The sequence below is a fragment of the Schistocerca cancellata genome, chromosome 7 (genome assembly GCF_023864275.1).
Source record: "Schistocerca cancellata isolate TAMUIC-IGC-003103 chromosome 7, iqSchCanc2.1, whole genome shotgun sequence".
NCBI lineage: Eukaryota > Metazoa > Arthropoda > Insecta > Orthoptera > Acrididae > Schistocerca > Schistocerca cancellata.
The window spans coordinates 343229073-343247111 of NC_064632.1; the positions used below are offsets into that span (position 1 = coordinate 343229073).

Sequence of the window (18039 nt, forward strand, 5' to 3'; positions counted from 1 at the left end):
TGTAGGGTTTCGCAGGGATCGAATGAAGGATACAGCCACGGGTCGTAACACATCTGAAATGTAACGTCCACTGTTCAAAGTGCCGTCAATGCGAACACGAGGTGACCGAGACGTGTAACCAATGGCACCCCAGACCATCAGGCCGGGTGATACGCCAGTATGGAGATGACGAATACAAGATTCCAATGTGCGTTCACCGCGATGTCGCCAAACACGGATGCGACCATCATGATGCTGTAAATAGAACCTGGATTCATCCGAAAAAATGACGTTTTGCCATTCGTGCACCCAGGTTTGTCATTGAGTACACCATCGCAGGCGCTCCTGTCTGTGGTGCAGCGTCCAGGGTAACCGCAGCCATGGTCTCCGAGCTGATAGTCCATGCTGCTGCAAACGTCGTCGAACTGTTCGTGCAGATGGTTGTTGTCTTGCAAACGCCCCATCTGTTGACTAAGGGATCGAGACGTGGCTGCACGATCCGTTACAGCCATGCGGCATCTGCCTGTCATCTCGACTGCTAGTGATACGAGGCCGTTGGGATCCAGAATGGCGTTTCGTATTACCCACCTGAACCCACCGATTCCATATTCTGCTAACAGTCATTGGATCTCGACCAACGCGAGCACCAATGTCGCGATACGATAAACCGCAATCGCGATAGGCTGCAATCCGACCTTTATAAAAGTCGGAAACGTGATGGTACGCATTTCTCCTCCTTACACGAGTCATCAAAACAACGTTTCACCATGTAACGCCGGTCAACTGCTGTTTGTGTATTAGAAATCGGTTGGAAACTTTCCTCATGTCAGCACGTTGTAGGTGTCGCCACCGGCGCCAACCTTGTGTGAATGCTCTCAAAAGCTAATCATTTGCATATCACAGCATCTTCTTCCCGTCGGTTAAATTTCGCGTCTGTAGCACGTCATTTTCGTGGTGTAGCAATTTTAATGGCAAGTAGTGTATATTTGCGCGCTTCTACGTTTTTGTGGCCAGCAAACAAATCGAGTGCCTCTATGTTGACGCGCCAACTTTCGAACTGAAACGAAATATTACTGTTATGTGACTTAACGCTGCAGCGATGTCGGGATGAGAAACAGGAAGCAAGGCTAGAGAGAGCGTCCCGTTTGCAGACAGGGACAGAGGTAGATGCCGTCTGGCTATAAGAAACATTCTTCACCCCAAGTGGATAACAGCAGAGCGGCAACATCTCGGCAATTACTTGCAAGAGCCGCATCCATCAGCAACATTGCCAAGCTATACATATTGCTGAGCATGGGACAAGTCTTGTCTGTCACACATTGCTGTAAAATATGTCCCTTATAAGTGCACCTTTAGGATGTGCAAACACGCAGTGAGGCTGTTGTTTACAAGATCTTCGTTCTACATGTCCTACGACCTTTCTTAAAAAGCGGAATGACATGCGTTTTTTTTCCCGTTGCTAAGTACTCTTCGTTGCTCCAGCGAACTATGATAAACTGCTGTTAGATGAGAAGCAATACTCCGCAAGCCAAGTGACGGTGTGTGCCAGAGGGTACTTCATTACTAATTGATCTATTCTTTCCTGTTTCACTCGCGAATGGCGCGTGGGAAGACTGATTGTCGGTAAGCCTCTCCGTTAGCTCCAGTTTCTTGAATTTTTTCACCGTGGTCATTTCGCGAGAAGTATGTGGGAGGAAGTCACATGTTTCCGAAAAGTATTCTCCCGAAACTTCAATAGTAAACTGCTTCGTGACGCACAACGCCTCTCTTGTAGCGTCTGCCATTGCAGATTGTTGAGCATCTCTGCAACAGTCTCGCGCCGACTAAACGAACCTGTGACGAAACGCGCCGCTCTTCGTTGGACCTTCTTTATCTCTTCCATCAGTCCTACCTGTTATGGGTCCCATAGTGACGAACAATACTCAAGGACAAGAACTTTGTACTCTACTTCTTTCGTTGATAAGTTACACTTCCGTAAGATTCTTCCTATGAATCTCAGTCTGGCGTCTGCTTTCCCTACTATTTATTTTATGTGGTCATTCCACTTAAGGTCGCTCTGAACAGTTACTACTAAATATTTTAGTGGCGCATATTGTTAACAGCAATTTGTCATCAAGAGTGTAGTCGTGCAGTAGTGGATTTCTTTTCCTATGTACGCACAATACATTTATTTACGTTCAGAGCCAACTGCCAGATCCCGCACCATTGATCAATCGTCTGTAGGTCATTCTGCAAATCGATACTGTCTTCTGGCGTTGCTACTTTCTTACAGACAACAGTCTTAACGAGCTTCCGAAGCTTTCTTCTAGATCATTTATACGTATACATTGTAAACAGTAACGGTCCTATCACACTTTGTTGGAGTACTCCTGAAATTACGTTTACATATGCAGATTTCGTTCCGTTAAGAGCGACTTGTTGAGTTATGTCTGCGTGGAAGTCCTGAATCAGTCGCAAATCTTGTCCTACATTCGGTAAACTCGCGTCTTTTCTTTTTTTTTTCTTTTTTTTTCCTGAATTCAAGGAACGGGGCATCAACCTGAGCGCCGTCGTCCACAGCCCTATGGAACTCATGGAGGAACAGAGCGAGCAAAGTTTCGCAAAATCTCTGCGGAATCCATGTTGATTTTTATAAAGGAAGTTTTAGTTATCCAAAAACGCAACGATATAGACCCATAATTTTGGGCACATGTCCTACGACCTTTCTTAAAAAGCGGAATGACATGCGCTTTTTTCCAGTTGCTAAGTACACTTCGTTGCTGCAGCGAACTATGATAAACTGCTGTTAGGTGAGAAGCAAGTTCTTTCGCATAATCTTCGTAATCTTCGTGGAATTAACTCTTCCCAGCTCTGGGGTGGGTTAAGGAAGACAGTGCAGAGGAAACTGGAGAAAAATTGTCTGTATCTTGGATTGAGGACAACTGCACAGTGGCGTTCATTAAGGAACGGCCAAAAGTCAAGGACACATTTCTCACCGTCAGCAAACAAGAAGTGTGCTGCATGTCCACGAATCCACCTCACAGAGTTCGTCTTTGATTGCGGGAAGTATCGCGCGTCCGGAAAGAGGAGCAGTTGAGTAGGTATCTGATGCGGTGTCGTGCGGGTTATAACCGCGACGCCATGGTTGCGTACGTTCGCTCGAAGTTGCACATATTGATCTTGGACCGTTCACTGTTTCTATTTTGCTTTTTTTTTACAGTTTAGTACACCTTCTTCCTGTTTTCATGTGTGATCCATGTTTTAGGCGGGCTATCGAATGAGCTATCTTACCACTAAATCTGAGGGGGAGTGCGATGGGGAGTATCCCTTGTCAGTAACCAGGTGGAGCACAAGAGGCGGCTCGGTTTATTACTTCCCACCGCCACCACCAGGGTGCAGCACTGTCGGCTCGGAGCAGTGGCTGGACGGCTGTGGTGACGCCTGGGATCAGAAAAGAGAGCGCGGGTACCGCTAGGTGAGGCGGGCGCCGTAGCGCAACCGCGGGCCAGCCGCTGCCGCTGCCGCTGACTCGACGGTGAGTGCCCCAGTGCGCCGGCGGGCAGAGGAGTCGGGAAGTGCGCTCGGCTGGCGACCGCCCCCGCAGGCAAGCGGCGCGAGGTGCCGTTAACGGCTCGCCACGCGCTTCCTGGGTTCAACTCACGCCGCGGCACGCAGTTGCTTAAATCCGACTAAGAATAGCAGCTTATGTGTTAGAGGTTATTATTTATGTCTTTTACAAACAGAATACAACCGTGCGAACAAATGTAACTCCTGTAGGATAGGTGGTGCAACGTACCACCATTCCTCCTTGCTGTTTCATGCAGCATTAAGGTATTTTGTCGAACTACCCATCGTACGTTTTGTTGTTGCCACAACGGCCGAGAGAGGTCAGAAGTTGTATTGCTCCATGTAGTTCGTCTGTTGCGATTGTTATTTACCATGGTGTCCACAGTGTTGCTACTTCTCGCCCACTGCGACTGACAGCGTAATTATTTCTGTCTTTATGTGATATAGTGTGGATTCATCGTTTTATTACAGGCAAGATCATGACTTATACACAATCAGAATCGCAATGGAATTCACAGGTCTTACATGTATTCTGCAGAAAACGACTGTTTGATGTACAACTCAGAGATAAAATATGCGTACACTATATTGTGGCAGTTTAGATAGAGAGTGTTTTGAAGTATGATTGCGTAAGAGACTGGTAGACGTCGAGCGTGAACTACCACTGCCAACCGCAGCAAACTATTGCGCTGTAGCTACTATCACATATTTTGTGTACTCCAATTTGCTTTGTGTTGTGGATTGCTTTTTTCTGATTTTGTAATAAGTGGTGCATAAAAGGATTCGAATGCGACTCTCACCACAACAAAAGGAATTAGCGACCACTTTGAGTGTTGTATCAGTTCTGCTTTCGTGGAAGCATAGAATGCACACGTAGGATGGCAGCCCTACTAGAGGGAGGCGGGGCTTATTCCTCTGCACCGCTCCTCTCCCCTCGGGCCGTCAAAGTTCTCGTTTGTTTAAGGTCGCGGCCGACTGCCACGGTGTACTGTCCGCGTAATACCACCATGCATTAACGTTCCTCCACTACGTTAGATACTATGTGGAACATCGAATAGTGTTACACACTTGGTGCATTGTTGGTGCTGTAAAATTGCGTGAGAGGGTAAATGAACTTCATATACATAATTCGAGACATTATTTTAATTACGTTTTGTAATGCCTCGCTGTAGAGAAGTATTAACAACACTCCATTCTGAAATACCTCTAAGTCAGCGTTCATCGGACGAAGACGCACATTATAGTGACGGCGACCCAGATTACATGCCAGCTGCAAACCAAAGCAGGATGTGAAGAGTTATGATAAACTGTACAGGTTATGACCATTTTTGTCATCCAAGTGAATGTTTTGTGTATCATGTACCTCTCAACTAAGGAAACAACAAGTTTTGCTTCCAAGACTATCACGCTGCTTGAAGTGTTACACGTTCTTCTACACTCCTGGAAACTGAAATAAGAACACCGTGAATTCATTGTCCCAGGAAGGGGAAACTTTATTGACACATTCCTGGGGTCAGATACATCACATGATCACACTGACAGAACCACAGGCACATAGACACAGGCAACAGAGCATGCACAATGTCGGCACTAGCACAGTGTATATCCACCTTTCGCAGCAATGCAGGCTGCTATTCTCCCATGGAGACGATCGTAGAGATGCTGGATGTAGTCCTGTGGAACGGCTTGCCATGCCATTTCTACCTGGCGCCTCAGTTGGACCAGCGTTCGTGCTGGACGTGCAGACCGCGTGAGACGACGCTTCATCCAGTCCCAAACATGCTCAATGGGGGACAGATCCGGAGATCTTGCTGGCCAGGGTAGTTGACTTACACCTTCTAGAGCACGTTGGGTGGCACGGGATACATGCGGACGTGCATTGTCCTGTTGGAACAGCAAGTTCCCTTGCCGGTCTAGGAATGGTAGAACGATGGGTTCGATGACGGTTTGGATGTACCGTGCACTATTCAGTGTCCCCTCGACGATCACCAGTGGTGTACGGCCAGTGTAAGAGATCGCTCCCCACTCCATGATGCCGGGTGTTGGCCCTGTGTGCCTCGGTCGTATGCAGTCCTGATTGTGGCGCTCACCTGCACGGCGCCAAACACGCATACGACCATCATTGGCACCAAGGCAGAAGCGACTCTTATCGCTGAAGACGACACGTCTCCATTCGTCCCTCCATTCACGCCTGTCGCGACACCACTGGAGGCGGGCTGCACGATGTTGGGGCGTGAGCGGAAGACGGCCTAACGGTGTGCGGGACCGTAGCCCAGCTTCATGGAGACGGTTGCGAATGGTCCTCGCCGATACCCCAGGAGCAACAGTGTCCCTAATTTGCTGGGAAGTGGCGGTGCGGTCCCCTACGGCACTGCGTAGGATCCTACGGTCTTGGCGTGCATCCGTGCGTCGCTGCGGTACGGTCCCAGGTCGACGGGCACGTGCACCTTCCGCCGACCACTGGCGACAACATCGATGTACTGTGGAGACCTCACGCCCCACGTGTTGAGCAATTCGGCGGTACGTCCACCCGGCCTCCCGCATGCCCACTATACGCCCTCGCTCAAAGTCCGTCAACTGCACATACGGTTCACGTCCACGCTGTCGCGGCATGCTATCAGTGTTAAAGACTGCGATGGAGCTCCGTATGCCACGGCAAACTGGCTGACACTGACGGCGGCGGTGCACAAATGCTGCGCAGCTAGCGCCATTCGACGGCCAACACCGCGGTTCCTGGTGTGTCCGCTGTGCCGTGCGTGTGATCATTGCTTGTACAGCCCTCTCGCAGTGTCCGGAGCAAGTATGGTGGGTCTGACACACCGGTGTCAATGTGTTCTTTTTTCCATTTCCAGGAGTGTATTTCTCCAAGAATATATCTTGCTCCAATACTGACCTAAACGGCAGTGGATATCGAACTATGGAACTATGTTTGAAGCTGCACGAAGGTCCTAAAGGACACACTGTAACCAGATACACACAAATGCTCAAGAGTTACAAGTTGGTTAATAAGCAAACAAAAGATATGGTGTAATAATGACAGACAAAACTGTACCAAGTAGTGAAAAGAACATTAAAATATGAAGATTTGTAAATGCATACCAAAGTAACAACCACCCAGGAACTTTGGAAACCCAAGGAGGATACAACTGAAAGAAACTACATCGATCATGCATTTCCTCAACTTTAGGAGACAGAGAGGGAGAAAATGATAATCGAGGGCTAGCAAACACTTGTCTTCGTTAATCTGATTAAGTATCCAATGTTGGCGATCACATTGTCAAACCCATTCACCACTGACATTTATGTAGGATGACTTGTGTATACACCGTTTGTGTTGGTGTGAGAAGAGATGCTCAATAAGACAATAGTCAATAAGACTATTTGCTGAATGTTTCCAAAGTTGGAACAATAGCAAAATTATTCTCCTTCACAAGAAAGGGGATAGCAGAGACGTAAGACTATGGACTTGTTACCTCCTATCCACATTGTAAACACTTTCAATAAAATTATCACCAACCACACGGAAAAACAGTGGATTTCAATCAGGCAACGAAACAAGATGGCTGTAGAAGTGGATACAGCACGGAGGACTATTTGTAAGTCGTGAACGGAACTAAGGGATGAAACTATCAGTGTGAATTATCACTTTGCCTGCTATTAACAGATCACGAGAAACTTCTTGACTCAGTAGCAACAAGATTTATACAGACAGCCCTTGATAAAAACGGCGTTGACTCGCCATCTTAGTACACTGAAGAGTTCATAGGGCAATGTTACAGTTTCTATTAGAGTCATCAGGATAGCAAGATATTAGAAATTGGAATAAAGGATTTGGCAAGGACGTTCTATACCACTAAAACTATTCTCAGCAATCCTATTGAAAGTTGTCAAAACTATAATCTAGTAAAAACGATAAGGAATACCTATTAATGAAACGTATCTCCACAACCTTCGTTTTGCTGATGACGTTATACTGTTTACCTCTAGTGCATATGAATTTCAGAAACAAATAGAAGAATTTAATTAGCAGGTTTGAAAGTGGATGTGAAATTCAATCGCAGTACGACCTAAGTAACACATGACCAATATTTTGAATAGAAAATTGTACAAATTACCAATAAAGTCATCAAACCAACTAATGAATTTTTGTATTCTGAGCAGACGACGACAGTGACCAGGTAGAGTGCAAAATAAATAAACAGAATAAAAATTGCTGGAATGCTTTTGGTAAACCAAATACGATCGTCAAAACTACCCTTCTAGTGTGTATGAGAAAATAAACTTACAATTAGCCTTTACTAATAGCTCATACTTTTGGCACTGAGGCATGGATTTTTTATGTGAAATCATTAAAAAACTGAGGGTTTCTCGGCAAGCAATGGAGAGATTTTCAGAAACAAATAGAAGAATTTAATTAGCAGGTTTGAAAGTGGATGTGAAATTCAATCGCAGTACGACCTAAGTAACACATGACCAATATTTTGAATAGAAAATTGTACAAATTACCAATAAAGTCATCAAACCAACTAATGAATTTTTGTATTCTGAGCAGACGACGACAGTGACCAGGTAGAGTGAAAAATAAATAAACAGAATAAAAATTGCTGGAATGCTTTTGGTAAACCAAATACGATCGTCAAAACTACCCTTCTAGTGTGTATGAGAAAATAAACTTACAATTAGCCTTTACTAATAGCTCATACTTTTGGCACTGAGGCATGGATTTTTTATGTGAAATCATTAAAAAACTGAGGGTTTCTCGGCAAGCAATGGAGAGATACTTGTTGGAGATTACAAGGAAGCATGAAAAAAAAAAAAGATCAAGGACACATGAATATGACAGTAAAAAGGGAGGCGGATGGTAAATGAAAAATTGGATGGCATATTCTCTCGAAATACGATGTCGGGAGATGACACCATTGTGAGACGTAGGCATTAATTCCAAGTTGTAAAGAAAAGCTGTTTTCAGAAAGCAGCGGATGCATTGCATGTTCGTATACTCAACAAGCGTCAGCCTGGTGCAGGGCAAACAGACTACGCACTCAACGTAAGGGCAGTTCACCGACCGCGTGACCACCACCCCGACATCCTCAGCGTGCCAACAGAGGCTGCGCCTCTGAACATGTCCAAAGATGGTCAGATTCAAGCAGGTGACCCCTATGTACGTCCCACGGAATTTTCCAAGGCATCCTTAATATGGGATTCAAGTTAGGGGAACATTACTGTAGGCATCTGTGGCGCTACGCCTGTGACGCGCAACACCAGACTGCGGTCTTCTTGGAAGCAGCAGACTTGAAGTGCTGCGAAGTCGGAGTTCGTGGCAGGGATCACTGAGGTAGAGGCTGTCAGTCACTAGTGCTAAGAATAGACCCCCACAATTACGAGGTAATTACGACTTTCATTTTGCCTGGGCTTCCTTGAGAATTGCACCAGTGTCTCTGAGAGGACTTTCTTGCAGATGAGTTGCAATTGGAGTTCTGCAAGCTGTCTGACTCTCATCAGATGTGTCGATCGAGGTAAGATCTCTGTCATCCACAAAGTCTCTTCCTTTTTCCTTTCGGGACACGACAAGATGAACCAAGACATTCATTTGCTGGGTACCAAAAGGCAAGAAAAGACCGACTGGACAACCAGATAGTTGATAGATAGGTTCCATCGAAAAATATACAGGAGACACACAGATGAGTATAACTGAAGACTGTGATGGCCTTTGTCCAGCAATGGAAATCAAACAGCCGAGGATCATATTATACTCTGGCGAGCCAAAACATTATGGCCAGCTGCTTAATAGCGTGTTGGTCCACCTCCGGAACGCAATGCAGCAGAGACTCTGTGACGCACGAATTCGACAAATCTTTCCGGAGGTATGTCGCACCAGATGTCCAAGCACAGGTCACACAATTCCCGTAAATTACGGGCAGGTGGTTTGCGGGCGCAGAGATAGCGCAAAGTAGCGTCCCAGATGGGTTCCGCCAAATTCACATCAGACGTTTTTGATGACCAAGACATTATAGTGAGATCACTATCATGCTCCTCAAAGCACTATTCTGGCCTTGAGATACGGACAGTTGTCCTGCTGGAAGATGCCATTTCTGCCGGCGAAGACATTTGGCACGAAGGGATACGGGTGCACCATGTCAATGTTCACGTAGTTCACAGATACCATGCTGCCTTCGATAACTACCACACGTCCCGCTGAAATCCAAGTGACGACGTCGTATCTAGACACAACCATTGATCTGGTGTAACGAGAAACATGGGTCATCATACCAGGGACACGATTCCATTGTTTAAAGGAACACTCTTGATGATTTCGTGCCCACTGTAATCGTGACTGACGATGTCGTTGAGACAGCATCGAAACTCATACGGGTCGTCTGCTGCGGTGTCATATGTTCAACAATGTGCTTCGAAACACTTGTGTCTATGTTCAGCTACGTGGTTCGAAACACTTGTGTCTTCACCTCATTGTAATCTCTAGTCGGATCTGCCGCAGATCGCTCCCTATCCTGCTTTACAGGGCGTGAAGGCCTCCGACCTCCACGGTCTGTGATGTGATGTAGGCGTTCATCACCTTGACACCTCTCGTGGTTTCGCCGCCGTTCAACCACTTCCCATAGATGCTCACGGCAGTAGCAAGCCAACAGCAGACCAGCTTCGTTCCCGAGAAGCTCCTTCCCAGGCGCTGGGTCATAAAAAATTGCTCTTTGCCGAAGCTGTTTGTGTCAGTGGATTTGCACATTTGCAACTTGTACAATTTTTTTCTTCTCCGCTTATATACTTTTGAGCGGAAGTCCATGACCGGATCATTGGCCAGGAGGAGAGTGTTGTTGGGGAGGAGGGCGGAACGTCGTCAGAGCCGCCCTTAACCCTCGGGAAAGTTCTTCGGCACTGTTATGATGACAGACCTTGGGTGAGGAACTGGAACAAATTCCGTCCTATCCAGTATTGAACCCAGAACCTCTAGCGCTGGAGTCGAGCACTCTACCTGCTAGACCACCACGTATGCATTATATACTGTCCAGTCACATTAATATACCACCTGTCAAAAGCCTGAATAACATCCTTTTGCAGTGCGGACCGCCGCGAGACGTGCAGAAAGAGATTCAGATGTGCAGCCATGCCGACTCCAAAGCCATGGCCAGCTGCGCTAGACTTCTCGGTTGAGGATCGTTGGCGCGAACAGCCCCATCGAGGTGGTCCCACAGATTCTCGATTGGGTTTAAATCTGGGGGGAGTCTGGTGGCCAGTGGAGTACGCTAAACTGATCCCGGTGCTTTACAAACCGCACGTGTACCTTGCCAGATGTGTGACACGTTCCACTGTCCTGCTGACAGATGCCATCTTGCCGAGGAAAAACAAACTGCATTTAGGGATGAACATGGTTCCCGAGGATGGATGCATACTTGTGTCGATCCACTGTACCTTCCAGAATGACTAGATCACCCAGAAACTGCCGCAAAAAACATTGGTCAGACCATAACGCTCTCTCCTTCGTCCTGGACCCTTCCGATGATTGTCGCAAGGTGTTTGCTTTCTTATGTGTCGAGCATTGTCCGATGGAACATAAAACGTGATTCATCTGAAAAGGCTACCTGTCGCCATTCTGTGGACGTCCAGTTGCGTTATTGGCGTGGAAAATTCTGCCTTCGTGACTGGACCAGGCGCTTACTGCGGAGGCTCACACGCAGCGACGTTCGCTGAACCATCGTTCAGGGGAGACTGTTGTTAGCCACTTGGTTCATCCGGCTAGTCAGTTGCTCAGCAGTGACACATCTATTCGCCTGTATCCCAGACTCCATCGCACATGCAGTCCAAAAAACGTTGCCAAACAATAAGGAGCTTATCGAAAAAGTCAGAAAAAGAAGAATCCAGTGAAGTGAAGTGCACCACACAACTTCCCCCTGTCCTCTCCAACACACCAGTGAAGTGAAGTACAACGATCGATCGCGTCTTCCCCCTGACCAACCTCCTCACACACTAGAGCCTAGGAATAGAGTTATCCAAAACAGACTATAAGTTAGGAACATACACAGCCAATATAGCGTATAGCGTAGGCACAATCTTCAATCTAGAACACAAATCCATAAACAGAAAATATAATCCATATAACAGTAGAATAATTAGAATAGAAAATTAAATTAGAAACTCACAGATATCAGATATAATCCACCTATCATTAGAATATCAACTAGACTGAAAACCTAAATTAGAAACTCACAGAGACCAGAGATAAAATCCAGTGCCATCCCGACTGGGGTTTTGGTGGTTTTCCCCCAGTTGTAAGGTGACTACCGGGATAAGGAATTCCACCACATACATTTGGCAAAATCTGACTATAAAATGGCATGAGCCAGCACAACATTAACAACCAAATAGGCAGGACTCCCCCATGAAATAAATAAATGGTGCCCCAACAGCATAAATCAACCCCAGGCTGAGAAGGACTTGGGTCCCCAACAACCGCCACTACCCGCGAAGGTATAGCATCCTTAAAAAAAAAGTAAGTACACATCACTGCAGCCGTCATTCATTCCTGTCATCTACGGTCCGTGGTGCACAACAGTTGGCTGTGGTGCCGGTTTTGGCTAGCACTGTTTTGTCATGCACTGTATACTTTAAACACGATGGCGTGCGAACAGTTTACAAACCGTTTCAGAAATGCTTGCACCCTTGGCCTTAAAGCCAATGATCATGCCCTTTTGGAAGTTAGATTAATCGCTCCATTTCTGCATTACAACGACTACAATGTCGGCCGCGTCTTCCCCCCGCCTCCTCCCTCCCTCAATCAACAGGCTTTATACATCTCCTACTGCCATTGCTGGCACCTGCCGTCTGTGAGTGGTTACTATACGTTCACGTCGAACGTAGGTGGTGGTCACGTTAGTGTGATTGAATCGTGCACTTTCCTTACCGAGCCATAACAACGTGTCTTTTGTCAACGTCGCTTTTGTCAGCAGGTGTCCCAATTTGCAGCCAGAACAGTCCCTACAGTGATTGCCTAATCGTCTTTTCTCTGCTTACGAAGCGTTTCCACAGTGGACGACGCTTAGAGGCAGTTCTTGCCTTATCGAGTCAAGGGCACGGACGAGGGGAAAGCAACTATGGCACAATTAGAGTGGTGGAGATGTCAACCAGTCACGATAGCGCGGAACAACGCGGAAGTTGCGAGGCCGAAGCTCATGACGTGCATTCTGCGCTTGGGAAAGGTGTAGTCAGCAGAACCCGCTGCAACGGTTTGCGCAGTAGCGCCTCAGCAGGGGGCCTTGCAAGGAAGCTGGTACCGAGTGGCACCCAACCAAAGGTGCAATACGTCATATAGTTATTACTACCCTTCAGCACTCAGATTAATGTGGTTTAAACAAGGAGGAGTAAAAATAAAAATGGATAAAATGCAACCCCAATTATAACCAGATAATAAGCAACAAGTTGCTTGCAAGAAATCTAATTTCTTTACCAGTTTCGGGCAATTAGTGCCCTTCTTCAGTAGGTTATACAAATCACATTAATTGCGAGTGTCAACAATATGACGCATACAGCAAAAAGGTATTGGCATGTCGTTTACAGCGTCTGTACAAAATTAGTATAAACAAGCGAAACAACAAGTGCAGATATCTTGTCAGAAAAGGAGTTTATCAACTGATTAGCTCCTGTTCTGACATGATGTCTGCACTTGCTGTTTCGCTTTTTTATACTAATTTTGTACAGATACTGTGAACGGCATGACCACGGTATTTTGCTGTATGCATCTTATTGTTGACATTCGCGAATAATGCCTTCTGAAGAAGGGCACTACGAGCCCGAGACTAAAGAAATTAGCTTTCCTGTATGCAACTTGTTGCTTATTATCTCGTTATATTATAAGACTGCATTTGCTGAGGATGGATGAAGTATTAAACAGCCCAAATCACTAACTGGCCCCCTCTAAAACTACGAAATATCTGTCATCACTTCTGTCTCTAAGCTAGTCGTAGGCTGTGTTGCAAAAAATGAAGACACTTTCTGCAGGACCTGACCATCATTTTGCAGCAGAATGCTCAACCACGTACAATGCAAGCTGTTACTGATTTGTTTGACTGATGGGGTTGCTACTGCATTCCCCTGACTTAAGCCCTCGTAAGTTCAACTCGATTTCTAAACTGAAGGAAACACTTCACGGCATTTGCTTCAGAACTGCGACTAATTCGTCGGGCAATAGACCGCGCCGCTCGAACTGTCAACACAATTGGCACTGCTAAGATTATCCTACGACTTCCACATCGCTGGCAACGGGTTATACACAATGCTGGTCACTGCTTTGAAGGTCAGTAAAACTTTGAGACACGTATCTATTTTGCACGAGCTGTAAATAAATAGTTGCCGCTATTAAAGTTCCAACCCACGTAATTGCATTCAAACTTTCGACTGAATCTACCTGTATAACGCGAAAAAATCGGCCATGTGCTAATAGGTCTCGCCCTCTGAGTGTTCCGTGCAGATTTAATTATATATACACACTGATCGTCCATTTCGGGAGTCGAGAACCTCGATAATTTTTGCCTGTCTCGACATTGATACTGAAAGGATATCTGTTCTGGGATTTCCGAGACTTCAGAGAATGCTTAGACTTCAAGCTTCAAGTCTGATAACAGACGGAAAAAGAAATATTTTTGTGTGATCTAATCAAAAAATTAACGTTTTTTATTTTTCATTTACTTGCGCTATGAAACCTTACTTGTTGGCAAATTTCATGATTCTAAGTCAACAGGAAGTATCTTATAGTTTTTGATGAGTGAGTTTACGAGTGTCAAAATACGTGACTTAAATGGCCGTTGTTTTGATGGCATTGACTTACAAGCTTCAGTTTTTTACACCGCCAAGGGACCGCAGACCTCAATATGTAACATAAATTGCAATTTCATACCTCTTCCCGTTCCTGAGAAAAGGATTTTTAACAACCGGACAGACAGACAAAGTGATCCTACGAGGTTCCGCTTTTACTGATTGAGGCACGGAACCTTGAGACATTAGCAAATTCCTTGAGCCGGTAGCTCTGTTTTACATTTTGTCTGGCGCTGCAAGGCAAATAATGTGGAAACTCGCAGAACGTAACTGACGCCAAACGTGGCCCTGCAGGAGTAGTACCGCGCGCTGAGTGCGTGGCATGACGAAAGGTGTGGACGGAGAGCCAAGGAGGCTGAACCCGCCTGATGGCATGACGTCACCACCAGGTTCGCGCAGCGCTGCAAGGCCTTTCTGCTGCGGCGAGCTGTTTTCCGGCACTGCTCGTTACCTGCCACCTACGCATACTCCGCCAGCTCTGCTTACAGAACGCGGAAGTGCACAATGGCTATTGGATTTCTGCTCAGTTCAATCGTCTCGAAATGCATCAGGTTCGCTGGTTATCCGTAGTTTATCGACTAGAGAACTTGATTGCAGCAAGGCAGTTTACATCTGGTAAACCGCTGCTAAGACAGCGTGTATTTACTACAACCGAGAGAAGAGTCTAAAACTGACTTTCAGTTAGTTACTTCCAAGTTCCATAGATAATTTGAATAATTCTTACATCGAAATGACGTGGAACAAGTCAGTTTACTGTCTTTAATTGTAGCAGATGATTTCAAAGCAGCTTTCTGTGTGATGGAAAAGCAATTGTTACTTATTCTAGCCAAGAACTGATGAGATAACATTACCGTATGTTTTGCAGAGAAACAACTTTTGGTACATGGCTATCTCGTAATTACAATAAAATACAGTCCATCTGGCTTAACACATTTATATTGGCACTGACATTCATCACAATGACGACGCAGTTAGTGAAGCCTCGACCGACAAGAACTGTCAGTGTTATTCTGAAATTAATAGCGAATGTTTCCTCGAAAAGTTATCTCACACCGAAAATTCATTTTTTCATTAAGAGCCGAGGTCTCTACATAGATGAATAGATGACGAAGTCGTAACGAACAGTATTCTGCAAAAAATGCTCTGGTGTCCAAACAAGCCTTAGACATGATATAAAAATCGACAATCAACTTCACACATTCCAAAATGCTAAGAATGCTACCATCCGGCAGACAGAAACGCTCAATGAAAGTAGCACACACATGGATAATTTCGGATTTAACAATGGAAATCACGGAGGAGGATGAATTAGCAAATGCGAATAGAAATTTTCCATGTGAAATATATATTTAACATTGAGATCGCAGATACTGGACAACATCGAATGTACATTTTGCATTAATATCGGGAGTAAAACAAAAACCGTCCGAACAGGCGTTGAAAGCCCGACGGTACCGACCGGCCACCGAGTCACCTCAGACCGTAGGCATCTACATCTACATCTACATACATACTCCGCAGTCCACCATACGGTGCGTGGCGGAGGGTACCTCGTACCACAACTAGCATCTTCTCTCCCTGTTCCACTCGTAAACAGAACGAGGGAAAAATGACTGTCTAAATGCCTCTGTACGAACCCTAATCCCTCTTATCTTATCTTTGTGGTCTTTCCGCGAAATGCAAGTTGGCGGCAGTAAAATTGTACTGCAGTCAGCCTCAAATGCTGGTTCTCTAAATTTCCTCAGTAGCCATTCACGAAAAGAACGCCTCCTTTCCTCTAGAGACTCCCACCCGAGTTCCTGAAGCATTTCCGTAACACTCGCGTGATGATCAAACCTACCAGTAACAAATCTAGCAGCCCGCCTCTGAATTGCTTCTATGTCCTCCCTCAATCCGACCTGATAGGGATCCCAAACGCTCGAGCAGTACTCAAGAATAGGTCGTACTAGTGTTTTACAAGCGGTCTCCTTTACAGATGAACAACATCTTCCCAAAATTCTACCAATGAACCGAAGACGACTATCCGCCTTCCCCACAACTGCCATTACATGCTTGTCCCACTTCATATCGCTCTGCAATGTTACGCCCAAATATTTAATCGACGTGACTTTGTCAAGCGCTACACTACTAATGGAGTATTCAAACATTACGGGATTCTTTTTCCTATCCATCTGCATTCATTTACATTTATCTATATTTAGAGTTGCTGCCATTCTTTACACCAATCACAAATCCTGTCAAAGTCATCTTGTATCCTCCTACAGTCACTCAACGACGACACCTTCCCGTACACCACAGCATCATCAGCAAACAGCCGCACATTGCTATCCACCCTATCCAACAGATCATTTATGTAGATAGAAAACAACGGCGGACCTACCACGCCTCCCTGGGGCACTCCAGATGATACCCTCACCATCGAGGACAACGTACTGGGTTCTATTACCTAAGAAATCCTCGAGCCACTCACATACTTTGGAACCAATCCCATATGCTCGTACTTTAGGAGTCTGCACATCAACGGATGTGGGTACGGAGGGACATGTGGCCAGCACAGCGCTCTCCCGGCTGTTGTCAGTTTTCGTGTTCACTGTCGCTACTTCTCATTCAAGTAGTTCCTCAATTGGCCTCACAAGGGCTGAAGCGCCTAGAACCGCACGGCGACACCGGCCGGCCCCTGCACAATACTCAACGGTACGTCAGTACAAGAGATCTGCCTGGTCTCTTTTCATCTGTGGTTGTTCCTTCGCGTTTCAACTTCATAATCACATCACCAGAAATCGACTTGAGCAAGAAGGGTTGAAAAGCCCCCGATGGATTTGTTAGTCAGGTGACATCCAATGACTAGGTCACATTGGAAGTGACTGATCAATCCATTCTGCTGTTAGCACTGCTCTGCTGACAACACAGTACTTCCTGCCTCCTTTTACGCTGGCACGTCCGTGACTAGTGACATCTAGTGGCCAATTCCAAATTACATAGTGGTGTCCTAGAATCACAGACTGGTTTTGTGTGAGGTGACTGACTGGCTAGCTATAACTTATTAATCAGGTAGTCAAACGCTACTACACTCTTACGCTTCCTGATGTGCCCAATAGAGTCCTGCATGACCGAGTAAGCGAGCACAAAATACGAGATGGGGCGAGCACACCCTAACTGGATAGGCTGCCCGCACTAGTTCTAGTGACCGAGCATAGAAGCCGTGACAGAATACGTAGCACGCAACTTGAAACACACTACACGTGTCATTATCCGTGTGAGACTGCAACCAAAAGGGCTTCTCATTTGTGGTGTGTCGCTCTCTCTCTGCAGTCATGCAGTGCGAGGAAACCAGTGCAGTAAGACGTAAGATTGAAATCAATGTTTACACATTGAAGAGACGGGAAGGTCTAAAAAGCCAAGTACGGAGCATATTTTTGGTGGTTGTAGACGAAAACAGTGCGTCTACTGGGTACGTATCGTGCATAAACTGCTCCACATTATTGTGTTTCCTATCGGGAACCACTCTTTTAAAGAAACACAGTTGCCAGAAACCTCACAAAGATACAGCTCCTTCAGGAATACCGGCAGTAATAAAAAATAGTATTACAGCAAAGTGTGTTGCAATGTGTGCTAAAGATATGAGACCTTTCAATGCTGTTTGCGGTGAAGGTTTCAGAGAACTAGGCCAAGAATTAATACATCTAGGTGCGC

At 45.8% G+C, this 18039-nt stretch overlaps 1 protein-coding gene across 1 annotated transcript in view; it reads right to left on the reverse strand.

The window, feature by feature from the left end:
• The window catches only part of LOC126092760 (protein bark beetle), a 380473-nt gene that overhangs the window by 344113 nt on the left and 18321 nt on the right, over nucleotides 1-18039 (reverse strand). The window lies entirely within an intron of this gene.